The following is a 26,436-nucleotide window of genomic DNA, read 5'->3' as shown; positions in this document are numbered from 1 at the left end:
TAACTGTCCTTCTGCACCCCAGTCTCCAACATCTGCTCTCTGTAAGTATCATTCTTTACCATAGTCTCCAACCTCTGCTCTCCTCAACGATCATTCCGCACCTCAGTCTCCAACCTCTGCTCTCTGCAATGATCATTCTGAACCCCAGTCTTCAGCCACTGGTCTCTGTAATAGTACTTATGCAGCTCAGTCTTCAACCTATGCTCTCTGTAAGATACTTCTGCACACTAGTCTACAACATCTGCTCTCTGCAATGATCCTTTAGAACCCCAGTCTCCAACTCTGCTCCCTGTAATAGTCCTTCTCTACAGCAGTCTCAAAACTCTGCTCTCTGTAACGGTCCTTCTACACCCCAGTCTCCAACCTCTACTTTCTGTATTAGTCTTTCTGCACCCCTGTCTCCAAAGTCTGCTCTCTGTAACAGTTCTTCTGCACCTCAGACTCCAAACTCTGCACTGTGCAACAGTCCTCTGCACCCCAGTCTCCAGCCTCTGCTCTCGGTAACAGTTCTCCTGCACCCCAATCTCCAAACTCTGCTCTCTGTAACACTCCTTCTGCACTCCAGTCTCTACCCAGTGATCTCTGTAACAATTCCTCTGGACATCAGTCTCCAACCTCTGCTCTCTACAACGTTCCTTCTGCTCCTCAGTCTCCAAATTCTACTATCAATAAAAGTCCTCTGCACCTCAGTCTCCAAACTTTGCTCTCTGTAAGATCCTTCTGCAACCAATTCTCCAAACTCTGCTCTCTGTAATAGTCCTTCTGCACCCAAATCTCCAAACTATGCTCTCTGTAACAGGCCTTCTGTACCCCAGTCTTATAACTCTGCTCTCTTTAATAGGCCTTCTGCACCCAAGTCTCAAACCTCTGCTCTCTGCAATGATCCTTCTGCAACCCAGGATCCAACATCTGCTCTCTGCAACAGTACTTCTGCACCTCAGTCTGAAAACGCTGCTCTCTGCAACAATCCTTCAGCAACTCAGTCTTAAACCTCTGCTCCTGTAACACTTCTTCTGCACCTCTATCTCCAAAATGCTCTCTGTATTACCCTTCTTCAACCCAGTCTCGAAACTGTGCTATCTGTAACAGTCCTTCTGCACCCCCGTCTCTAACCTCTGCTCTCTGCAACAGTCCTTCTGCACCGCAGTCTCCAACCTCTACTCTCTGTAAGATCCTTCTGCACCACAGTCTCCAACCTCTTCTCTCTGTATCAGTCCTTCTGCACCCAGGTCTCCAAACTCTGCTCTCTGCAATATTTCTTCTGCACCCCAGTCTCCAACCTGTGCTCTCTGTAACAGTCCTTCTGCACCCCAGATTCCAACATCTGCTCTCTGGAATGATCCTTCTTCTACCCTGTCTCTAAACTTTGCTCTCTGTAAAAGTTCTTTTGTTTCACAGTCTCGACCCTCTTCTCTTTGTAAGGGTCCATCTGCTCCCCAATTGCCAACCTCTGCTTTCTGTAACAGTCCTTCTGAAACCCAGTCTCCAAACTCTTCTCTCTGAAACGATCTTTCTTCACCTCAGTATCCTAACTCTGCTCTCTGTAAAAGTCTTCTGCACCTCAGTCTACATTCTTTGCTCTCTGTAATGCTATTTCTGCACCCCAATATTCAATCTCTGCTCTCTGTAACAATCCGTCTGCACCTCTGTGTCCAACGTCTGCTCTCACTAACAGTCTTTCTGCACCCCAGTCTCCAAACTCTGCTCTCTGTAACAGTCCTTCTGTACTGCAGTCTTCAACCTCTACTCTATAACGGCCTTTCTGCACCCTAATTGCCAACTTCTGCTTTCTGAAACAGTTCTTCTGCACCTCAGACTCAAACCTCTGCTCTCTGTAACAGATCTTCAAAGCCTCAGTCTGAAATCTCTGCTGTCAGCAACAATCCTTCTAAACCCCAGTCTCCAAACTCTGCAATCTGTAACAATCCTTATGCACCCCAGTCTCCAACATCTGCTCTTCATAACAGGTCTTCTGCAACTCAGTCTCCAAAGTCTGCTCTCTGTAACAGGCCTTCTGCACCCCAGTCTCCAACCTCATCTCCCTGCAACAGTTCTACTGCACCCTAGTCTCCAAACTCTGCTCTCTGTAAGATCCTTCTGCACCCCGTTTTCCAAACTTTTCTCCCTGTAACAGTCATTCTGCACCTCAGTCTCCAACCTCATCCCTCTGCAACAGCCCTTCTTCACCCCAGTATCCAACCTCTGTTCTCTGCAGCAGTCCTTCTGCAACCCAGCCTACAAACTCTGCTCTCTGTAACAGTCCTTCTGCACCCCAGTCTTCAAACTTTACTTTCCGTATCAGTTATTCTGCACCCCAGTCTAAAACCTCTGCTCTCTGTAACAGTCCTTCTGCACCCCAGTCTTCAACCTCTGCTCTCTGCAAAAATTTTTCTATACACCAGTCTCCAACATCTGCTCTCTGCAACGATCCTTCCTCTACCCAGTCTCCAAACTCTGCTCTCTGTAAAAGACCTTTTGTATCGCAGTCTCTAAACCTCTTCTCTTTGTAACGGTCCATCTGCTCCCAAATTGCAAACCTCTGCTTTCTGTAACAGTCCTTCTGCACCCCAGTCTCCAAACTCTTCTCTCTGAAACGATCCTTCTGCACCTAAGTCACCAACCTCTGCTCTCTGTAAAAGTCCTTCTGCACCTCAGTCTCCATCCTTTGCTCTCTGTAATGGTCCTTCTGCACCTCTGTCTCCAACATCTGCTCTCTGTAACAGTCCTTATGTACCGCAGTCTCCAAACTCTTCTCTCTATAACGGTACTTCCCAGCCCAATTGCCAACCTCTGCTTTCTGAAACAGTCCTTCTGCACCTGAGACTCCAACCTCTGTTCTCTGTAACAGTCCTTCTAAGACTCAGTCTGAAAAATCTGCTCTCTGCAACAATCCTTCTAAACCCCAGTCTCCAAACTGTGCTATCTGAAACAATCCTTCTGCACCCCAGTCTCAAATATCTCCTCTCTGTAACAGGCCTTCTGCACCCCAGTCTTTAACCTCTGCTCTCTGCAACGATTCTTCTGCACCTCAGTCTCCAACCTCTGCTCTCTGCAACAGTCCTTCTGCACCCAAGTCTCCAAACTCTGCTCTCTGTAAGATCCTTCTGCACCCCGTTTTCCAAACTTTGCTCTCTCTAATAGTCATTCTGCACCTCAGTCTCCAACCTCATCCCTCTTCAATGGCACTTCTGCACCCCAGTATCCAACCTCTGTTCTCTGCAGCAGTCCTTCTGCACCCCAGGCTACAAACTCTGCTATCTGTAACAGTCCTTCTGCACCCCAGTCTCCAAACTCTACTTTCCGTATCAGTTATTCTGCACCCCAGTCTAAAACCTCTGCTCTCTGTAATAGTCCTTCTGCACGCCAGTCTCCAACATCTGCTCTCTGCAAAAATTTTTCTACACACCAGTCTCCAACATCTGCTCTCTGCAACGATCCTTCTGCATTCCAGTCTCCAATGTCTTCTCTCTGCAACAGTCCTTCTACACACCAGTTTCAAACCTCTGCTCTCTGCTACAGTCCTTCTGCACCCCAGTCTCCCATCTCTGCACTCTGCAACATCTCTTCTGCACCCCAGTCTTTAAACTGTGCTCTCTGTAACTATTTTACTGCACCCCGGTCTCCAAAGTCTGCTCTTGTAGCGATCCTTCTGCACCTCAGTCTCCAACCTCTGCTCTCTGCAACGATCCTTCTGCACCCCAGTCTCAAACATCTGTTTTCTGCAAAAGTCCTTCTGACCCCAGTGTCCAGCCTCTGCTCTCTGTAACATCCTTCTGCACCCCAGTTTCCAAACTCTGCTCTAGATGACATTCCTTCTGCACCTCAGTCTACACCCTCTTCTCTTTGTAACAGTACTTCTGTACCGCAGTCTCCAATCTCTGCTCACTGCAACATTTCTTCTGCACCCCAGTCTAAAAACTGTGCTCTCTGTAACTGTCTTTCTGACCCCAGTCTCCAACCTATGCTCTCTGTAACGATCCTTCTGCACCTCAGTCTCCAACCTCTGCTCTCTGCAATGATCCTTCTGCACCCCAGTCTCCAACATCTGTTTTCTGCAACAGTCCTTCTGACCCCAGTGTCAAGCCTCTGCTCTCTGTAACATCCTTCTGCACCCCAGTTTCCAAACTCTTCTCTAGGTGACATTCCTTCTGCACCTCAGTCTACACCCTCTTCTCTTTGTAATAGTACTTCTGTACCGCAGTCTCCAATCTCTGCTCACTGCAACATTTCTTCTGCACCCCAGTCTAAAAACTGTGCTCTCTGTAACTGTCTTTCTGACCCCAGTCTCCAACCTCTGCTCTCTGTAACGATCCTTCTGCACCTCAGTCTCCAACCTCTGCTCTCTGCAACGATCCTTCTGCACCCCAGTCTCCAACATCTGTTTTCTGCAACAGTCCTTCTGACCCCAGTGTCAAGCCTCTGCTCTCTGTAACATCCTTCTGCACCCCAGTTTCCAAACTCTTCTCTAGGTGACATTCCTTCTGAACCTCAGTCTACACCCTCTTCTCTTTGTAACAGTACTTCTGTACCGCAGTCTCCAATCTCTGCTCACTACAACACTTCTTCTTAACCCCAGTCTACAAACTGTGCTCTCTGTAACTGTCTTTCTGACCCCAGTCTCCAAACTCTGCTCTCTGTAACGATCCTTCTGCACCTCAGTCTCCAAACTCTGCTCTCTGCAACGATCATTCTGCACCTCAGTTTCCAACCTCTGCTCTCTGCAACGATCCATCTGCACCCCAGTTTCTAAACTCTGCTCTCTGTAACAGTCCTTACACACTTCAGTCTCCAACCTTTCCTCTCTGTACCAATTCTTCTGCACCTCAGTCTCCAACCTCTGCTCTCTTTAACAGTCCGTCTGCACCTCAGTCTCCAAACTCTGCTCTCTGTAACAGGCTTTCTGCACCCCAGTCTCCAAACTTTGCTCTCTGTAACAGTTCTTCTGCACCCCAGTCTCGAACCTCTGCTCTCTGTTACAATCCTTCTGCACCTCAGTCTCCAACGTCTGCTCTCTGAAACAGTCCTTCTGCACCCAAGTCTCCAACCTGTGCTCTCTGTAACTGTCCTGCTGCACCCCAATCTCCAAACTCTGCTCTCTGCAACGATCCTTCTGCACCCCAGTCTCCATCCTTTGCTCTCTGTAAGAATCCTTTTGCACCCCAGTCTCGAACATCTCCTCTCTGTAAAAGTCCTTCTGCACCTCAGTCTTCAAGTTCTGCAATCTCTAACAGTCCTTATGCACCCCAGTCTCAAACCTCTGCACTCAGAAATGATCTTTCTGCACCTCAGTCTCCAAACTCTGTTCTCTTTAATAGTCCTTCTGCACCCCAGTATCCAACATCTACTCTCTGCAAAAACCCTTCTTCTCCCCAGGATCCAAACTCTGCTCTCTGCAAGGGTCCTTATACATCCGATTTTCCAAAATCTGCTCTCTGTAACAGTCTTTCTTCACCTCAGTCTTCAAACTCTGCTCTCTGAAACAGTCCTTCTGCACCCCTGTTTCCAACCTCTGCTCTCAGTAACAGTTCTTCTGCACCTCAATCTCCAAACTCTTCTCTATGTAACACTCTTTCTGCACCCCAGTCTCCACCCTCTACTCTCTGTAAAAGTCCTTCTGCACCTCAGTCTCCAACCTCTGCTTTCTGTAAGATCCTTCTGCAACCAATTCTCCAAACGCTGCTCTCTGTAACAGTCTTCTGCAACCCAGTCCCCAAACTCTGCTCTCTGTAACAGGCCTTCTGCAACCCAGTCTCCAACCTCTGCTCTCTGTAACAGGCTTTCTTAACCCCAGTCTCCAACCTTTTCTCACTGCAACGATCCTTCTGCACCTCAGTCTCCAAACACTTCTCTCTGCAAGAGTCCTTCTGAACAGCAGTCTCCAACCTGTGCTCTCTGAAACAATCCTTCTGCACCCCAGTCTACAAACTCTGCTCTCTGTTTCAGTCGCTATGCACAACAAGATCCAACATCAGCTCTCTGAAACAGTCTTTCTGCACCTCAGTCTGAAAACTCGGCTCTCTGCAAAAATCCTTCTGCAACCTAGTTTCCAAACTCTGCTGTATGTAACAGTCCTTCTGAACCTCAGTCTACAAAATGCTCTCTGTAAGATCCTTCTGCAACCCAGTCTCGAAATTGTGCTATCTTTAACAGTCATTCTGAACCCCAGTCTCTAAACTCTGCTCTCTGTAACAGGTGTTCTGCACCCAGTCTCAAATGTCTGCTCTCTGCAACAGTCCTTCTGCACCCCAGTCTCCAACCTCTAGTCTCTGTAACAATCCTTCTGCAACTCAGTCTCCAACTTCTGCTCTCTGCAACGGTTCTTCTGAACCTCAGTCTCCAAACTCTGTTCTCTGCAACAGTCCTTCTGCACCCCAGTCTCCAACCTCTTCTCTCTGCAACAGTCCTTCTGCACCCCAGTGTCCAACCTTTGCTCTCTGCTACAGTACTTCTGCACCCCAGTCTCCAACATCTGCTCTCTGTATCAGTCATTTTGCACCTCAGTCTCCAACCTCTGCTCTCTGCAGCAGTCCTTTTACACCCTAGTAACCAAAATCTGCTCTGTGTAACGATCCTTCTGCACCCTAGTTTCCAACCTCTGCTCTCTGAAACGAATCTTCTGCACCCCAGTCTTCAAACTCTGATCTCTGTATCAGTCCTTCTGCACCACAGTCTCCAAACTTTGCTCTCTGCCAAAGTCCTTATGCACCCAAGTCTTCAAACTCTGCTGTCTGCAACATTTCTTCTGCACCCCAGTCTCCTACCTGTGCTCTCTGTACCAGTCCTTCTGCAACCCAGTCTCCAGCATCTGCTCTCTGATGATCCTTCTTCTATCCAGTCTCCAAACTCTGCTCTCATTAAAAGTCCTTTTGTATCGCAGTCTCCAACCTCTTCTCTTTGTAACGGTCCATCTGATCCCCAATTGTAAACCTCTGTTTTCTGTAACAGTTCTTCTGCACCCCAGTCTCCAAACTCTTCTCTCTGCACCGATCTTTCTACACCTCAGTCTCCAACCTCTGCTCTCTGCAGCAGTCCTTTTACACCCCAGTAACCAAAATCTGCTCTGTGTAACGATCCTTCTGCACCCTAGTTTCCAACCTCTGCTCTCTGAAACGAATCTTCTGCACCCAAGTCTTCAAACTCTGATCTCTGTATCAGTCCTTCTGCACCACAGTCTCCAAACTTTGCTCTCTGCCAAAGTCTTTATGCACCCAAGTCTTCAAAATCTGCTGTCTGCAACATTTCTTCTGCACCCCAGTCTCCTACCTGTGCTCTCTGTACCAGTTTTTCTGCACCTCAGTCTCCAGCATCTGCTCTCTGATGATCCTTCTTCTATCCAGTCTCCAAACTCTGCTCTCATTAAAAGTCCTTTTGTATCACAGTCTCCAACCTCTTCTCTTTGTAACGGTCCATCTGATCCCCATTTGCAAACCTCTGTTTTCTGTAACAGTCCTTCTGCACCCCAGTCTCCAAACTCTTCTCTCTTCACCGATCTTTCTATACCTCAGTCTCCAACCTCTGCTCTCTGTAAAAGTCCTTCTGCACCTCAGTCTCCATCCTTTGCTCTCTGTAATTGTCCTTTGGCACCTCAGTCTCCAATCTCTGCTCTCTGTAACAATCCTTCTGCACCTCTGTCTCCAACGTCTGCTCTCTGTAACAGTCCTACTGCACCCAGACTCCCACATCTGCTCTCTGCAATGCTTTTTCTGCACCCCAGTCTCCAACCTCTTCTTTCTATAACGCTCCTTCTGCACCCCAATTTCCAACCTCTCCTCTCGTAACAGTCCTTCTAAGCCTCAGTCTGAAACTTCTGCTCTCTGCAACAATCCTTCTAAACAACAGTATCCAAACTGTGCTATCTGTAACAATTTTTCTGCACCCCAGTCTCCAACACCTGCTCTTTGTAACAGGTTTTCTGCAACAGAGTCTCCAAACTGTGCTCTCTGTATCAGGCCTTCTCCACCCCATTCTTTAACCTCTGCTCTCTGCAAAAGTCCTTCTGCACCCCAGTCTCCAACCTCATCTCTCTGCAACATTTCTTCTGCACCGCAGTCTCCAACCTGTGCTCTCTGTAACTATTCTACTGAACCCCGGTCTCCAAACTCTGCTCCCTGTAGAGATCCTTATGCCCCTCAGTCTCCAACCTCTGCTCTCTGCAACGATCCCTTCTGCATCCCAGTCTCCAAACTCTGCTCTCTACAACAGTCCTTCTGCATCCCAGTCTCCAAACTCTGCTCTCTGCAACAGTCCTTCTGCACCCAAGTCTCCATGCTCTGCTCTCTGTAACAGTCCTTCTGCACCTCATATCCAAACTCTGCTCTCTGTAACAGGCCTTCTGCACCACAGTCTCCAATCTCTGCTTTCTTTAAAAGTTCGTCTAAACCCCAATCTCCAAACTCTGCTCTCTGTAACACTCCTGCACCCCAGTCTCCATCCTCTGCTCTCTGTAAGAATCCTTTAACACCCCTGTCTCCAACCTTTTCTCTCTGTAAAAGTCCTTCTGCACCTCAGTATCCAACCTCTGCAATCTGTAACGGTCTTTCTGCACCCCAGTCTCCAACCTCTTTTCTCTGTATCAGTCCGTCTGCACCCAGGTCTCCAAACTCTGCTCTCTGCAACATTTCTTCTGCACCCCAGTCTTCAACCTGTGCTCTCTGTGACAGTCCTTCTGCACCCCAATCTCCAACATCTGCTCTTTGCAACGATCCTTCTTCAATCCATTCTCCAAACTCTGCTCTCTGTAAAAGTTCTTTTGTATCGCATTCTCCAACCTCTTCTCTTTGTAATGGTCCATCTGCTCCCCAATTGCCAACCTCTGCTTTCTGTAACAGTCCTTCGGCACCCCAGTCTCCAAACTATTCTCTCTGCAATGATCGTTCTGCACCTCAGTCTCCAACCTCTGCTCTCTGTAACAGTCCTTCTGCACCCCAGTCTCCAAACTCTGCTCACTGTAACAGTTCTTCTGTACCGCAGTCTCCAACCTCTTCTCTCTATAACGGTACTTCTGCACCCCAAATGCCAACCTCTGTTTTCTCAAACAGTCCTTCTGCACCTCAATCTCCAAACTCTGCTCTCTGTAACAGTCCTTCTAAGACACAGTCTGAAATCCCTGCTCTCTGCCACAATCTTTCTAAACCCCAGTCTTCAAACTGTGCTATCTGTAACAATCCTTTTGCTCCCCAGTCTCAAACATCTGCTCTCTGTAACAGGTCTTCTGCAACTCAGTTTCCAAAGTCTGCTCTCTGTAAAAGGCCTTCTGCACCCCAGTCTCCAACCTCTGCTCTCTGCAAAAGTCCTTCTACATCCCAGTCTCCAACCTCTGCTCTCTGCAACGATTTTTCTGCATCCCAGTCTCCAACGTCTGCTCTCTTTAAGATCTTTTTGCACCCCATTCTCCAAACTTTGCTCTCTGTAACAGTCATTCTGCACCTCAGTCTCCAACCTCATCTCTCTGCAACGGCCCTTCTGCATCTCAGTATCCATCCTCTGTTCTCTGCAGCAGTCCTTCTGCACGCCAGGCTGCAAGATCTGCTCTCTGTAACAATCCTTCTGCACCCCAGTCTCCAAATTCTACTTTCCGTATCAGTTATTCTGCACCCCACTCTGAAACCTCTGCTCTCTGTAACAGTCCTTCTGCACCTAAGTCTCCAAACTCTGCTCTCCGAAACAGTCCTTCTGCACCCCAGTCTCAAACCTCTGCTCTGTGCAAAAGTCCTTCTACACACCATTCTCCAACATCTGCTCTCTGCAACGATCCTTCTGCATCCCAGTCTCCAAAGTCTGCTCTCTGCAACAGTCCTTCTACACCCTAGTCTCCAAACTCTGATCTCTGCTACAGTCCTTGTGCACCCCAGTCTCCAACCTCTGCTCCCTTCAACATTTTTTCTGCACCCCAGGCTTTAACCTGTGCTCTCTGTAACTATCCTACTGCACCCTGGTCTCCAACCTCTGCTCTCTGTAGCGATCCTTCTGCACTCCAGTCTCAAACCTCTGAACTCAGAAATGATCTTTCTGCACCTCAGTCTCCAAACTCTGCTCTCTTTAATAGTCCTTCTGCACCCCAGTCTCCTACATCTGCTCTCTGCAATGATCCTTCTTCTCCCCAGGCTCCAACCTCTACTCTCTGCAACGGTCCTTCTACATCCCAGTTTCCAAAATCTTCTCTCTATAACAGTCCTTCTGCACCTCAGTTTTCAAACTGCTCTCTGAAACAGTCCTTCTGCACCCCTGTCTCCAACCTCTGCTCTAGTAACAGTTCTTCTGCACCCCAATCTCCAAACTCTGCTCTCTGTAACACTCCTTCCGCACCCCAGTCTCCATGCTCTACTCTCTGTAAAAGTCCTTCTGCACCTCAGTCTCCAACCTCTGCTCTCTGTAAGGTTCTTCTGCAACCCATTCTCCAAACGCTGCTCTCTGTAAGAGTCTTCTGCACCCCAGTCTCCAAACTCTGCTCTCTGTAACAGGCCTTCTGCACCCCAGTCCTCAAACTATTCTCTGTGTAATAGGCCTTCTGCACCCCAGTCTCCAACATCTGCTCTCTGCAACGATCCTTCTTCTACCCAGTCTTCAAACTCTGCTCTCCTTTTGTATTGCAGTCTCCAACCTCCTCTCTTTGTAACGGTCCATCTGCTCCCCAATTGCCAACCTCTGCTTTCTGTAACAGTCCTTCTGCACCCCAGTCTCCAAACTCTTCCTTCTGTAACGATCTTTCTGCACCTCATTCTCCAAGCTCTGTTCTCCGTAAAAGTCCTTCTGCATCTCAGTCTCTATCCTTTGCTCTCTGTAATTGTCTTTCTGCACCCCAGTCTCCAAATCTGCTCTCTGTAACAATCCTTCTGCACCTCTGTCTCCAACGTCTGCTCTCTGTAATAGTTTTTCTGCACCCCAGTCTCCCACATCTGATCTCTGCAACGGTCCTTCTGCACCCCGGTCTCTAAACTCTGCTCTCTGTAAAAGTCCTTCTGTACGGAATTCTCCAACCTCTTCTCTATAATGGTCCTTCTGCACCCAAATTTCCAAACTCTGCTCTCTGTAACAGTCCTTCTAAGCCTCAGTCTGAATCTTCTGCTCTCTGAAACAATCCTTCTAAACAGCAGTCTCCAAACTGTGCCATCAGTAACAATCCTTCTGCACCCAAGTCTCCAACATCTGCTCTCTGTAAAAGGTCTTCTGCAACCCAGTCTCCAAACTCTGCTCTCTGTAACAGGCCTTCTGCACCCCAGTCTCCAACCTCTGCTCTCTGCAAAAGTCCTTCTACACCCCAGTCTCCAACCTCTGCTCTCTGCAACACTCCTTCTGCATCCCAGTCTCCAACGTCTGCTGTCTGTAAGATCCTTCTACACACCGTTATCCAAACTTTGCTCTCTGTAACAGTCATTCTGCACCTCAGTCTCCAACCTCATCAGTCTGCAACGGCCCTTGTGCACCTCAGTATTCAACATCTGTTTTCTGCAGCTGTCCTTCTGCACCACAGGCTACACACTCTGCTCTCAGTAACAGTCCTTCTGCACCCCAGTCTCCAACCTCTACTTTCAGTATCAGTTATTCTGCACCCCAGTCTAAAACCTCTGCTCTCTGTAACAGTTTTTCTGCACCTCAGTCTCCAACGTATGCTCTCTGCAACAGTCCTTTTACACCCCAGTCTCCAACCTCTGCTCTCTGCTACAGTCCTTCTGCACCCCAGTCTCCAAACTCTGCTCTCTGCAACATTTCTTCTTCACCCCAGTCTCCAACCTGTGCTCTCTGAAACTATCCTACTGAACCCCGGTCCTCAAACTCTGCTCTCTGTAGCGATCCTTCTGAACCTCAGTCTTCTACCTCTGCTCTCTGGAACGATCCTTCTGCATCCCAGTCTCCCACATCTGCTCTCTGCAACGGTCCTTCTGCACCCCAGTCTCCAAACTCTGCTCTCTGTAACAGTCCTTCTGTTCTGCTATCTCCAACTTCTTCTCTCTATAACGTTCCTTCTGCACCCCAATTTTCAACCTCTGCTCTCTGTAACAGTCCTTCTAAGCCTTAAACTGAAACTTCTTCTCTCTCCAACAATCCTTCTAAATCCCAGTCTCCAAACTGTGCTATCTGTAACAATCCTTCTGCACCCCAGTCTCCAACATCTACTTTCTGTAACAGGTTTTATGCAACCCAGTCTCCAAACACTGCTCTCTGTAACAGGCCTTCTGCACCCCAGTCTCCAACCTCTGCTCTCTGCAAAAGTCCTTCTACATCCCAGTCTCCAAACTCTGCTCTCTGCAACAATCCTACATCCCAGTCTCCAACGTCTGCTCTCTGTAAGATCATTCTGCACACCGTTCTTCAATCTTTGCTCTCTGTAACAGTCATTCTGTACTTCAGTCTCCAAGCTTATTCCTCTGCAATGGCCCTTGTGCACCCCAGTATCTAACCTCTTCTCCCTGCAACGATCCTTCTTCACCTCAGTGTCCGAACTCTGCTCTCTACAACAGTCCTTCTGGACCCCAGTCTCCAAACTCTGCTCTCTGTAACAATCCTTCTGCACCTCAGTCTCCAACCTCTTCTCTCTGCAACGGTTTTTCTGCACCCCAGTCTTCACCCTCTGTTCTCTGCAACAGTCCTTCTGCACCCCGGTCTCCAAACTTAGCTCTTTGTAAAGGTTCTCTACTGCAGTCTCCAAACTCTGCTGCCTGTAAAGGTCCTTCTGCACCCCAGTCTCCAACCTCTGCTCTCTGTATCAGTCCTTTTGCACCTCAGTCTCCAACCTCTGTTCTCTGCAGCAGTCTTTTTACACCCCAAGAACCAAACACTGCTCTGTGTAACAATCCTTCTGCACCATAGTTTCCAACCTCTGCTCTCTGCAACGATCCTTCTGTACCCCAGTATCCAACCTCTGCTCTCTGTATCAGTCCTTCTGCACCACAGTCTCCAAACTTTGCTCTCTGCATCAGTCCTTATGGACCCAAGTCTCCAAAGTCTACTCTCTGCAACATTTCTTCTGCACCACAGTCTCCAACCTGACCTCTATGTAACTGTCCTTCTGCAACTCAGTCTCCAACCTCTGCTCTCTGTAACAGTCCTTCTGCACCCCAGTCTACAACATCTGCTCTCTGCAACAATCCTTTTTCTACCCAGTCTTTAAACTCTGTTCACTGTAAAAGTCCTTTTGTATCGCAGTCTCCAACCTTTTGTCTTTGTAACGGTCCTTCTGCACCCCAATTGCCAACCTCTGCTTTCTATAAAAGTCCTTTTGCACCACAGACTCCAACCTCTCCTCTCTGTAACATCCTTCTAAGCCTCAATCTGAAACCTCTGCTCTCTACATCAGTCCTACTACACCCCAGTCTCCAAACTGTGCTATCTGTAACAATCCTTCTGCACCCAAGTCTCCAACATCTGCTCTCTGTAAAAGGTCTTCTGTAAACCAGTCTCCAAACTCTACTCTCTGTAACAGTCCTTCTGTCCCTCAGTCTCCAACCTCATCACTCTGCAACGGACCTTCTGCTCCCAAGTCTCCAACCTATGCTTTCTGTAACTATCCTACTGCACCCTGGTCTCCAAACTCTGCTTTCTGTAGAGATCCTTCTGCACCTCAGTCTCCAACTTCTGCTCTCTGTAACGATCTTTCTGCACCCCAGTCTCCAAACTCAGCTCTCTGCAACACTCCTTCTGCACCACAGTCTCCATCCTCTGCTCTCTGTAAGAATCTTTTGACACCCCAGTCTCCAACCTCTCCTCTCTGTAAAAGTCCTTTTGCACCTCAGTATCCAAACTCTGCTCTCTGTAACAGTCCTTCTGCACCCCAGTCTCCAACATCTGCTCTCTGCAACAATCCTTCTTCTGCCCAAGCTCCAAGCTCTGCTCACTGCAACGGTCCTTCTGCACCACAGTTTTCAACCTCTGCTCTCTGTAACAGTCTTTCTGCACCTCATTCTCCAAACTCTGCTCTCTGCAACAGTCTTTCTGCACCCCAGTCTCCAACTTCTGCTCTTGGTAACAGTTCGTCTGCACCCCAATCTCAAAATTCTTCTCTCTGTAACACTCATTCTGCACCCCAGTCTCCACACTCTGATCTCTGTAACAACCCTTCTGGACCTCAGTCTCCAACCTCTGCTCTCTGTATCAGTTCTTCAGCACCTTTGTCTCCAAATTTGTTCTCTGCAATAGTCCTTCTGCACCCCAGATCCAAACTCTGATCTCTGCAACATTTCTTGTGCTCCCCAGTCTCCGAACTGTGCTTTCTGTAACTTTGTTCCTGACCCCAGTCTCCAACCTCTGCTCTCTGTAAATATCCTTCTGCACCTCAGTCTCCAAACTCTGATCTCTGCAATGATCCTTCTGCACCTCAGGTTCCAATGTCTCCTCTCTGCAATGATCCTTCTGCACCCCAGTTACCAACCTCTGCTCTCTGTAACAGTCCTTCTGCAACTCAGTCGCCAACCTCTCCTCTCTGTCCCAATTTTTCTGCACCTCAGTCTCCAAATTCTGCTCTCTGTAACAGGTCTTCTACACCCCAGTCTCCAACCTCTGCTCTCTGTAATAGTTCTTCTGCACCACAGTCTAGAACCTCTGCTCTCTGTAACAGTTTTTCTGCACCCGAGTCTCCAACCTCTGCTCTCTGTAACAATCCTTCTGCACCCCAGCCTCCAGCCTCGGCTCTCTATACAGTTCTTCTGCATCCCAATCTCTAAACTCTGCTGTCTGTATCACTCCTTCTGCACCCCAGTCTCCATCCTATTCTCTCTGTAAGAATCCTTCTGCACCCCAGTCTCCAAACTCTGCTCTCTGTAAATGTCCTTCTGCACCTCAGTCTCCAAACTCTGCTCTCACTAACGGTCCTTCTGCACCCCAGTCTCCAACCTCTGCTCTCTGTAACGATCCATCTGCAACTCAGTCTCAAACCTCTGCTCTCTGTAACAGTCCTTCTGCACCATAGTCTCCAACATCTGCTCTCTGAAAGGATCCTTCTTCTACCCATTCTCCAACCTCTGCTCTCTGTAACAGTCCTTTTGTATCGCAGTCTCCAACCTCTTCTCTTTTTAACGGTCCTTCTGCTCCCCAATTGCCAGAATCTGCTTTCTGTAACAGTCTTTCTGCACCCCAGTCACCAACCTCTTCTCTCTGCAATGATCCTTCTGCACCTCAGACTCCAACCTCTGCTCTCTGCATCAGTCCTTCTGCACCCTAGTCTCCAGACTCTGCTCTCTGGAAGATCATTTTTCATCACAGTCTCCAAACTCTGCTCTTTTTAGCAGTTCTTCTGCACCCCAGTATCCAAACTCTGCTCTCATTAAAAGTCTTTCTGCACCTCAGTCTCCAACCCCTGCTCTCTGTAACAATCCTTCTGCACCTCAGTCTCAAATATCTGCTCTCTGTAACAGTCCTTCTCCACCCCAGTCTCCAACATCTGCTCTCTGCAATGGTCATTCTGCACCCCAGTCTCCAAACTCTGCTCTCTGTATCAGTCCTCGTTTAGTGCACTCTCAAAAATCTGCTCTATGTAACGGTCCTTCTGCACCCAAGTCTCCAATCTCTGCTCTCTGTAACACTCCTTTTGCACCTCAGTCTCCAAACTCTGCTCTCTGCAACAGACCTTCTGCACCTCAGTCTGAAAACTTTGTTCTCTGCAAGGATCCTTCTGCACCACAGTCTCAAAACTCTGCTCTCTGTAACAGTCCTTCTGCACTCTAGTCTCCAACCTCTGCTCTCTGTAACAGGCCTTTTGCACCCCATTCTCCAACCTCTGCTCTCTGTAATAGTGCTTCTTCACCTCAGTCTACAAACTCTGCTCTTTGCAACAGTCCGTCCGAACCCCAGTCTCCAAACTCTGCTTACTGTATGACTCTATATGCACCACAATTTCCAACATCTGCTCTCTGTAAGAGTCTTTCTGCACCTCAGTCTACAAATTCTGCTTTATTTAACAGTCCTTCTGCACCAAATCTCCAACCTCTGCCTCTGTAACAGTCCTATTGTAACCCAGTCTCCAAGCTCTGCTCTCTGCAACAGTCCTTCTGAACCCCAATGTGAACCTGTGCTCTCGGCTACAGTCCTTATACACCCCAGTGTCCAGCCTGTGCTATCTGCAACAGTCCCTCTGCAACCCAGTCTACAACATCTCCTCTCTGTAACAATTTTTCTGCACCTCAGTCTTCAACCTCTGCTCTCTGCAACGGTCCTTCTGCACCTCAGTTTCCAAAAACTACTCCCTGTAAATGTACTTTGTCAAAACTCTGCTGTCCGTAACAGGCCTTCTGCACCCAGGTCTCCAACCTCTGTTCTTTATAACAATCCTTCTGCACCCCAGTCTCAAAATTTTGCTCTCTACAACGATCCTTCTGCACCCCATTCTCCAACCTCTGCTATCTGTTACAGGCCTTTTGGACCCAAATCTCCAACCTCTACTCACTGTAACAGTCCTTTTGCACCTCAGTCTCCAACTTCTGCTCTCTGCAACAGTCTTTTTGCACCTCAGTCTCCAAACTCAGCTCTCTGCATCGATCTTTCTGCACCTTAGTCTCAAAACGCTACTCTCTGTAACACTCCTTCTGCAAACCAGTCTCAAACTTCTGCTGTTTGCAAAGATCCTTCTGCACACAAGTCTCCAACATCTGCTCTCTGCAACAGTTCTTCTGCACCCCAGTCTCCAACCTCTGCTCTCTGCAATGATCTTTCTGACCCTCAGTATCCAACATCTGCTCTATGCAACAGTCCTTCTGCTCCCCTGTCTCCAACCTCTGCTCTTTGCAACAGTCCTACTGCAACTCAGTCTGAAAACTCTGTTATCTGCAACGATCCTTCTGCACACCAGTCTTCAAACTCTGCTCTCTGTTATAGTCCCGTTGCACCTCAGTCTCGAAACTCTGCTCTCTGTAAGATCCTTCTGCAATCCTGTCTCCAAACTCTGCTCTCTGTAACAGTCTTTCTGCACCCCAGTCTCCAACCTCTGCTCTCTGCAACACTGCTTGTAAACCCCAGTCTCCAAACTCTGCTCTCTGCAACAGTCGTTCTGCACTTCAGGCTCCAACTTCTGTTCTCTGTAACAATCCTTCTTCACCTCAGTTACCAAACTCTGATCTCTGCAATTATCCTTCTGCACCCCAGTCTCCAACCTCTGCTCTCTAAAATGATCCTTCTGCACCCCAGTCTCCAACCTCTGCTCTCTGCAACAGTCTTTCTGCACCCCAGTCTCCAACATGTGCTCTCTGCGATAATCCTTCTGCACCTTAGTCTGCAAACTCTGTTCTCTGCAATGATCTTTCTTCACCCTAGTCTCCAACCTCTGCTCTCTGTAACAGTCCTGCTGCACCTTGGTCTACAACCTCTGCTCTCTGTAAGATCCTTGAGCAACCTTGTCTAAAACTCTGCTCTTCGTAACAGTTCTTCTGCACCCCAGTCTGCAACCTCGGCTCTCAGTAACAGTCCTTTTGCACCTCAGTGTCCAAACTCTGCTCTCAAATCCGATTCTTCTGCACCTCAGTCTCCAAACTCTACTCTCTGTAACAGTCCTAATGCACCCCAGTCTCAAACCTCTTCTGTCTGCAACGATCCTTCTGTACCCCAGTCTCCAAACTCTGCTCTCTCTAACAGTCCTTCTGAACGTCAGTCTCCAACCTCTGCTCTCTGTCATAGTCCTTCTACACCCCATTCTCTAACCTCTATTCTCTGCAACAGTCCTTCTAAACCACAGTCTCCAAAATCTGCTCTCTGGAACAGTCCTTCTGTACCCTAGTCTCCAACGTATGCTCTCTGTAACGGTCCTTCTGTACTGCAGTCTCCAAACTCTACTCTCCCTAGCGGTCCTTCTGCACCCCAGTCTCCAACCTCTGCTCTCTGTATCAGTATTTCTGCACCACAGTCTCCAAACTCTGCTCTCCATAACATTCCTTCTGCACCTCAGTCTCCAACCTCTGCTCTTTCCGACAGTTCTTCTGCACCCCAGTTTCCCACATCTGCTATCTGCAACAGTCCTTCTTCACCCCAGTCTCCAACATCTGCTCTCTGTAACAATCCTTCTGCACCTCAGTCTTCAACTTCTACTCTCTGTAACAGTCGTTCTGCACCTCAGTCTCTAACCTCTGCTCTGTGTAAGATCTTTCTGTAACCCAGTCTCCAAACTCTTCCCTCTGTAACAGTCCTTCTGCACCCTTTCTCTAAACTCTTTTCTCTATAACAGGCCTTCTGCACCCCAGTCTTCAACCTCTGTTCTCTGTAACAGTTCTTCTGCACCCGTGTCTCCAAAACCTGCTCTCTGCAACAGTCCTTCTGCACCTCAGTCTGAAAACTCTGTGATCTGCAATGATACTTATGCACCCCAGTCTCCAAAATCTGCTCTTTGTAACAGTCCTGCTGCACCTCAGTCGCCAAACTCTGCTCTCTTTAAGATCCTTCTGCAACCCTGTCTCCAAACTCTGCTCTTTGTAACAGTCCTTCTGCACCCCAGACTCCAACCTCTGTTCTCTGTAACAGGCCTTTTGATCCAAAATCTGCAACCTCTAATCTCTGTAACATTCCTTCTGCACCTCAGTCTACAAACTCTGCTCTCTGCAACAGTCTACTGCACCTCAGTATCCAAGCTCTGCTCTCTGCAACGATCTTTCTGCACCTCAGTCTCCAAACTCTGCTCTCTGTAACAGACCTTCTGCACTCCAGTCTCCAACCTCTGCTCTCTGCAACAATCCATTTGCACCCCAGTCTTCAACTTCTGCTCTCTGTAAGATCAATCTGAACCCTAGTATCCAACCTCTGCTCTCTGTAACAGTCCTTCTGCACCCCAGTCTCCAAACTCTGCTCTTTGTAACATTCCTTTTGCACCTCAGTCTCCAACCTCTGCTCTCTGCAACAGTCCATCTGCACTCCAGTCTCAAACATCTGCACTCTGCAACAGTCCTTCTACACCCTAGTTTCCAGCCTCTGCTCTCTGCAACAGTCCTTCTGCACCCCAGTCTCCAAACTCTGCTCTCTGCAACGATCTTTTTAGACCCCAGTCTCCAACCTCTGCTCTCTGCAACAGTCCTTCTGCACCCCAGTTTCCAACCTCTGCGCTCTGTAACATTTTTCTATACCGCAGTCTCCAAACTCTGGTCTCTGTAACGTTTCTTCTGCACCCCAATTTCCAAATTCTAGTTTCTGTAACAGTGTTTCTGCACCTCAGTCTCAAAACTCTGCTCTCTGTAGCAGGCCTTCTGCACCCCAGTCTCCAATCTCTGCTCTCTGCTTTGAACCTACTGCACCACAGTCTTTAACCTCGGATCTCTGCAACAGTCCTTCTGCACCACAGTCTCCAACCTCTGCTCTGTGTAACAGTCCTTCTGAACTCCCGTCTCCAAACTCTGCTTTCTGTAAGAGTCTTTCTTGACATCAGATTCCAACCTCTGCTCTCTGCAACAGTCCTTTTGCACCTCATGTCCAACCTCTACTCTCTGCAACAGTCCTTCTGAACCCCAGTCTCCAAACTCTGCTCTCTGCAACGATCCTTCTGGACTCCAGTCTCCAACCTCTGCTCTCTGTAAGAAACCTTCTGCACCACAGTCTCCAAATTCTGCTCTCTGTAAGATCCTTCTGCACTCCAGTTTCCAAACTCTGCTCTCTGTAACATTTCTTCTCCAACCCAGTCTTTAACCTCTGCCTTCTGCAAGTGTCCTGCGGCACCCCAGTCTCCAAGCTCTGTCCTCTGATACAGTCTTTGTTCTCCCCAGTCTCCAACCTCTGCTCTCTGTATCTATCCTTCTGCACTTCAGCCTCCAACCTGTGCTCTCTGTAACATTCCTTCTGCACCCCAATTTCTAACCTCTGCTTTCTGTAACAGTCCTTCTGCAACTCAGTCTCCAAACTCTGCTCGCTGTAAAAGTGCTTCTACACCTCAGTCTCCAACCTCCGCTCTCTGTAACAGTCCTACTGAACCTCAGTCTGACACCTCTGCTCTCTTCATGATCTTTCTGCACCCCAGTCTCTAAACACTGCTCTGTGTAACAGTCCACCTGCACCTCAGTCTTTAACCTCTGCTCTCTGTAAGATCCTTCAGAAACTCAGTATCCAAACTCTGCTCTCTATAACTGTCCTTCTGCACCCCAGTCTCCAACCTCTCCTCTCTGTAACAGGCCTTCTGCACGCCAGTCTCCAAACTCTTTTCTCTGTAGCAGGCCTTCTGCACCCCAGTCTCCAACCTCTGCTCTCTGCAATGATCATACTGCACCTCAGTCTCAAACCTCTGATCTCTGCAACTGTCCTTCTGTACCGCAGTCTCCAAATTCTGCTCTCTGTAAGATCCTTCTGCACCCTTGTATCCAACCTCTGCTCTCTGTAACAGTCCTTCTGCATCCAAGTCTCCAACCTCTGCTCTCTGTAACAGTCCTTCTGCAACCCAGTCTGCAACCTCTGCTCTCTACAACAGTCCTTCTGCACCCGAGTTACCAAAATCTGCTCTCTGCAACAGTCCTTCTGCGCCCCAGTCTCGAACATCTGCTTTCTGTATAAGTCTGTCTGAACCCCAGTCTCCAACGTCTGTTCTCTGTATCTATCCATCTGCCCCTCAGTCTCCAACCTGTGTTCTATGTAACAGTCCTTCTGCACCTCAGTCTCCAACATCTGCTCTGGATAAAAGTCCTATACCACAGTCTCGAACATCTGCTCTCTGTAAAAGTCCTTCTGCACCCCAATTTCAAAACACTGCTTTCTGTAACAGTCCTTCTGCACCTGAGTCTCCAAACTCTGCTCTCTGTAACAGTCCTTCTACACACCAGTCTCCAAACTCTGCTTTCTGTATCAGTCTTTCTGAACCCCAGTCTCCAACCTCTGTTCTCTGTATCTATCCTTCTGCACCTCAGTCTCCAAACTCTTCTCTATGCAACAGTCCTTCTATACTGCAGTCTTCAAACTCTGCTCTCTGTAAAGGTCGCTCTGCAGCACAGACTCCAAACTCTGCTTTCTGTATCAGTCCTTCTTCACCCTTGTCTCCAAATTCTGCTCTCTCTAAGAGTCTTTCTGCACCTCAGTATCCAACCTCTGCTCTCTGCAACAGTCCTTAAGCACCCCAGTCTCCAACCTCTTCTCTCTGCAACAGTCCTTCTGCCCCCCAGTCTGCAAACTCTGCTCTCTGTAACAATCCTTCTGCCCCTCAGTTTCCAACCTCTGCTCTATGTAACAAGACTTCTTCATGCCAAGTCTCCAAATTCTGCTCTCCACAACAGTCCTTCTGCACTCTAGTCTCCAAGCTCTGCTCTCTGCAACAGTCCTTCTGCATCCCAGTCTCCAACCTCTGCTCTCTGCAAAAGTCCTTCTCCACCCCAGTCTCCAACCTCTGCTCTCCTAAACAGTCCTTCTGCGCCAAAGTATCCAAACTCTGCTCTCTGTAAGATCCTTCTGCACTCCAGTATTCAAACTCTGCTCTCTGTAACATTCCTTTTCCACCCCATTGTTTAACCTCTGCTTTCTGAAAATGTCCTGCAACACCCCAGTCTCCAACCTCTGTCCTCTGCAACAGTCCTTCTGCTCCCAGTCTCCAACATCTGCTCTATGTAACAGTCTTTCTGTACCACAGTCTCCAACCTCTGCTCTCTGTAACATTCCTTCTGCACCTCAGTCTCCAAACTCTGCTCTCAGTAACAGTCCTTATACACCTCAGTCTCCAACCTCTGCTCTCCTTAACAGTCCATCTGCACCTCAGTATGACACCTCTGCTCTCTGCATGATCCTTCTGCACCCCAGTCTCCAACCACTGCTCTCTGTAACAGTCCACCTTCACCTCAGTCTCCAACCTCTGGTCTCTGTAAGATTCTTCAAGAACTCAGTCTCCAACCTCTGCTCTCTATAACAGTCCTTCTGCACCCCAGTCTCCAACCTCTCCTCTCTGTAACAGGCCTTCTGCACACCAGTCTCAAAACTCTGCTCTCTGTAACAGGCCTTCTGCACCCAGTCTCCAACTTCTGCTCTCTGCAATGATCCTACTGTGCCTCAGTCTCCAACCTCTGATCTCTGCAACAGTCCTTCTGCAACTCAGTCTCCAACTTCTGTACTCTGTAAGATCCTTCTGCACCCCTGTCTCCTAGCTCTGCTTATTTCAACGATCATTCTGCACCGCAGTGTCCAACCTCTGCTCTATGTAACAGGATTTTGCACCTCAGTCTCCAACCTCAGCTCTCTGCAACATTCCTTCTGCAGCCCAGTCTCCATCCTCTGCTGTCTGCAACAGTCCTTCTGCACCCCTGTCTCTAACCTCTGATCTCTGCAACAGTCCCTCTTCACCCCAGTCTCCAAACTCTGCTCTCTATAACAATCCTTCTGCACCTCTGTCTCCAAACTATGTTCTCTGCAATGGTTCTTCTGCACCTCAGTCTCCAACCTCTACTCTCTGTAACAGTCCTTCTGCACTTAACTCTGCAACCTCTGTTCTCTGTAGCATGCTTCTAAAACCCAGTCTAAAAACTCTGCTCTCTGTATCTATCCTTCTGCACCTCAGACTCCAACCTCTGCTCACGGTAACAGTTCATCTGCACCTCAGTCTGACAACTCTGCTCTCTGCACGATCCTTCTGCACCCCAGTCTTTAGGCACTGCTCTCTGTAACAGTCCACCTGCACCTCAGTCTCCAACCTCTGCTCTCTGTAAGATCCTTCAGGAACTCAGTCTCCAAACTCTGCTCTCTATAACAGTCCTTCTGCACCCCAGTCTCAAACCTCTCCTCTCTGTAACAGGCCTTCTGCACGAGAGTCTCAAAAATCTGTTCTCTGTAGCAGGCCTTCTGCACCCCAGTCTCAAAACTCTGCTCTCTGCAACGATCCTTCTGCACCCCAGTCTCCAATTTCTGCTCTCTGCAATGATCCTACTGCACCCCAGTCTCCAACCTCTGATCTCTTCAACAGTCCTTTTGCAACTCTGTCTCCAACTTCTGCTCCCTGTAAGATCCTTCTGAACCCCTGTCTCTAAGCTCTGCTTATTGCAACGATCCTTCTGCACCCCAGTGTCCAACCTCTGCTCTATGTAACAAAATTTTGCACCTCAGTCTCCAACCTCTGCTCTCTCTAAGAGTCCTTCTGCAACTCAGTCTCCAACATCTGCTCCCTGCAACATTTTTTTCTGCAGCCCAGTCTCCATCCTCTGCTCTCTGCAATATTCCTTCTGCACCCCAGTCTCCAAACTCTGCTCTCTGTAACAATCCTTCTGCACCTCAGTCTCCAAACTCTGTTCTCTGCAATAGTCCTTCTGCACCTCAGTCTCCAACCTCTACTCTCTGTAACAGTCCTTCTGCACTTCACTCTCCAAACTCTGCTCTCTGTAGGATCCGTCTAATACCCAGTCTCAAACCTCTGCTCTCTGTATCTATTATTCTGCACCTCAGTCTCCAACTTCTGCTCTCTGTTATAGCTTTTCTATACCGCAGTCTCCAAACTCTGGTCTCTGCTACCATCCTTCTGCATGCCAATTTCCAACCACTTCTTTCTGTAACAGTCCTTCTGCACCTCAGTTTCCAAACTCTAATCTCTGTAACAGTCCTTCTACACCTCAGTCTCAAACCCCTGCTCTTTGTAACAGTCCTTCTGCAACTCAGTCTGACACCTCTGCTCTCTGCACGATCATTCTGCACCCCAGTCTCCAAACACTGTTCTCTATAACAGTCCTTCTGAACACCAGTCTCAAAACTCTGCTCTCTGTATCTATCTTTCTGCACCTCAGTCTCCAACCTGTGCTCTTTGTAACATTCCTTCTACACCCCAGTCTCCAACCTCTGCTCTCTGTAACAGTTTTTCTATACCGCAGTCTCCAAACTCTTGTCTTTGTAACGGTCCTTCTGCACCCCAACTTCCAACCTCTGCTTTCTGTAACAGTCCTTCTGCATCTCAGTCTCCAAACTCTGCTCTTTCTAACAGTACTTCTACACCTCAGTCTCCAACCTCTGCTCTCTGAAACAGTCCTTCTGCACCTCAGTCTGACACCTCTCCTCTCTGCATGGTCCTTCTGCACCTCAGTCTCCAACCACTGGTCTCTGTAACAGTCCACCTGCACTTCAGTCTCCAAACTCTTCTCTCCGTAAGATCCTTCAGCAACCCAGTCTCCAAACTCTGCTCTCTATAACAGTCGTTCTGCACCCCAGTCTCCAACCTCTCCTCTCTGTAACAGGCCTTCTGGACACCAGGCTCCCAACTCTGCTCTCTGTAGCAGGCCTTCTGTAACCCTGTCTTCATAATGTGCTCTCTGCAACGATCCTTCTGCACCCCAGTCTCCAACCTCTAATCTCTGCAACAGTCCATCTGCACCTCAGTCTCCAAATTTTGCTCTCTGTAAGATGCTTCTGCACCCCTCTATCCAACCTCTACTCTCTATAACAATCCTTCTGCACCCAGTCTCCAACCTCTGCTCTCTGTAACAGGACTTCCGCACCTCAATCTCAGACCTCTGCTCTCTGCAACAGTCCTTTTCCACCCTAGTCTAAAACCTCTGCTCTCTACAACAGTCCTTCTGCACACTAGTTACCAACATCTGCTCTCTGCACCAGTCTTTCTGCACTTCAGTCTCTCAACTCTGCTCTCTGTAAGATCCTTCTGCAACTCAGGCTTTAAATTCTGCACTTTGTACCTGTCCTTCTGCACAACAGTCTCCAACTTCTGCTCTCTGTAACAGGACTTCTGCAACCCAGTCTCCTACCTCTGCTCTCTGTAACAGGCTTTCTGCACCCCAGTCTTCAACCTCTTCTCTCTTAAACGATTCTTCTCCAACCCAATCTCCAACACCTGCTGTCTGCAACAGTCGTTTTGAACCCCAATCTCCAAACTCTGCTCTCTGTAAGATCCATCTGAACCCCAGTCTCCAACCTATGCTCTCTGTAACAGTCCTTCTACACCCAAGTCTCAAAACTCTGCTCTCTGTAACAGTCCTTCTGCACCTCAGTCTCCAACCTCTGCTCTCTGTAACAGTCCTTCTGCACCCCAGTCTCTAAAATCTGCTCTCTGCAACATTCCTTCTGCACCCCAGTCTTCAATATCTGCTCTCTGCCACACTCCTTCTGCACCCAAGTCTCCAAACTCCGCTCTCTGCAAGGATCCTTCTGGACTCCAGTCTCCAACCTCTGATATCTGCAACAGTCCTTCTGTACCTCAGTCTCCAAATTCTGCTCTCTGTAAGATCTTTCTGCAACCCTGCATCCAGCCTTTGCTCTCTGTAACAGTCCTTCTGCACCCCAGTCTCCAACCTCTGCTCTCCGCAAGAGTCATTCTGCACCCCAGTCTCAAAACTCAGCTCTCTGCAACAGTCCTTCTGCACCCTAGTTACCAACATCTGCTCTCTACTACAGTACTTCTGTACCCCAGTCTTCTACCACTGCTCTCTGTAACAGTCCTCCGTTACTGCAGTATCAAACCTCTGCTCTCTCTAACGGTCTTTCTACACCCCAGACTCCAATCGCTGCTTTCTGTATCAGTCCTTCCATACCTCAGTTTCCAAGCTCTGCTCTCTGTAAGAGTCCTTCTGCAACTCAGTCTCCAACCTCTGCTCTCTGCAACAGTCCTTCTGCACCTCAGTCTCCAATCTCTGTACTCTGCAACATTACTTCTGCACCTCAGTCTCCAACATATACTCTCTGTATCAGTCTTTCTGCACCTGATTCTTCAACCTCTGCTCTCTGTAGAATCCTTCTCCAACCCAGTCTCTAACCTTTGCTTTCTGTAACCATACTTCTGCACCCCAGTCTCCAAACTCTGTTCTTTCCAAGGATCCTTCTACACCTCTCAAACCTCTGCTCTCTGCAAAGATTCTTCTGAACCACAGTCTCCAACCTCTGCTCTCTGCAACAGTCCTTCTGCACACCAGTCTCCAACATCTGCTCTCTGCAACACTCCTTAAGCAACTCAGTCTAAAAACTCTGTTCTCTGCAACGATCCTTCTGCACCTCAGTCTACTACCTCTGCTCTCTGTAATACACTTCTGACAACCAGTCTCCAAACTCTGCTCTCTATAAAAGTCCTTATGCAGAATAGTTTCCAAGTTCTGCTCTCTGTAACAGGAATTTTGCAACCCAGTCTCGAACCTCTGCTCTCTGTAACAGGTCTTCAGAAACCCAGTCTCCAACCTCTTCTCTCTGCAATGATTTTTCTCCACGCCAGTATCTAACCTCTGCTCTCTGTAACAGTCCTTCTGCACCTCAGTCTCCAAACTCTGCTCTCTGTAACAGTCCATCTGCACCTCAGTCTCTAAAATCTGCTCTCTGAAACGATCCTTCTGGACCCCAATCTCCAACTTCTGCTCTCTGCAACAGTCCTTCTGCACCACAGTCTCCAGACTCTGCTCTCTGTAAGATCCTTCTGAACTCCAGTTTTCAAACTCTGCTCTCTGTAACATTCCTTCTCCATCCCAGTCTCCAACTTTGGTACTCTGCAACAGTCCTGCTGCTCCCCAGTCTCCGAGATCTGCTCTGTGTAACAGTCCTTCTGTACCGCAGTCTCCAAACTCTGCTCTCCGTAACGGTCCTTCTACACCAGAA

At 48.4% G+C, this 26,436-nt stretch overlaps 1 long non-coding RNA gene across 1 annotated transcript in view; it reads right to left on the bottom strand.

The window, feature by feature from the left end:
• LOC144369146 (uncharacterized) overlaps nt 1-26,436 on the bottom strand; it is a 33,906-nt gene extending 7,470 nt beyond the window's left edge. The window contains exon 1 of the long non-coding RNA XR_013428614.1: nt 1-26,436. This exon is cut by the window's left edge and continues 2,494 nt beyond it. This is a non-coding gene — a long non-coding RNA (uncharacterized LOC144369146).

This window comes from Ictidomys tridecemlineatus, chromosome 12, assembly GCF_052094955.1.
Source record: "Ictidomys tridecemlineatus isolate mIctTri1 chromosome 12, mIctTri1.hap1, whole genome shotgun sequence".
Taxonomy (NCBI): domain Eukaryota; kingdom Metazoa; phylum Chordata; class Mammalia; order Rodentia; family Sciuridae; genus Ictidomys; species Ictidomys tridecemlineatus.
Note: the sequence above shows the minus strand (reverse complement) of the source record. Positions and strands in the feature narration are given on the sequence as shown.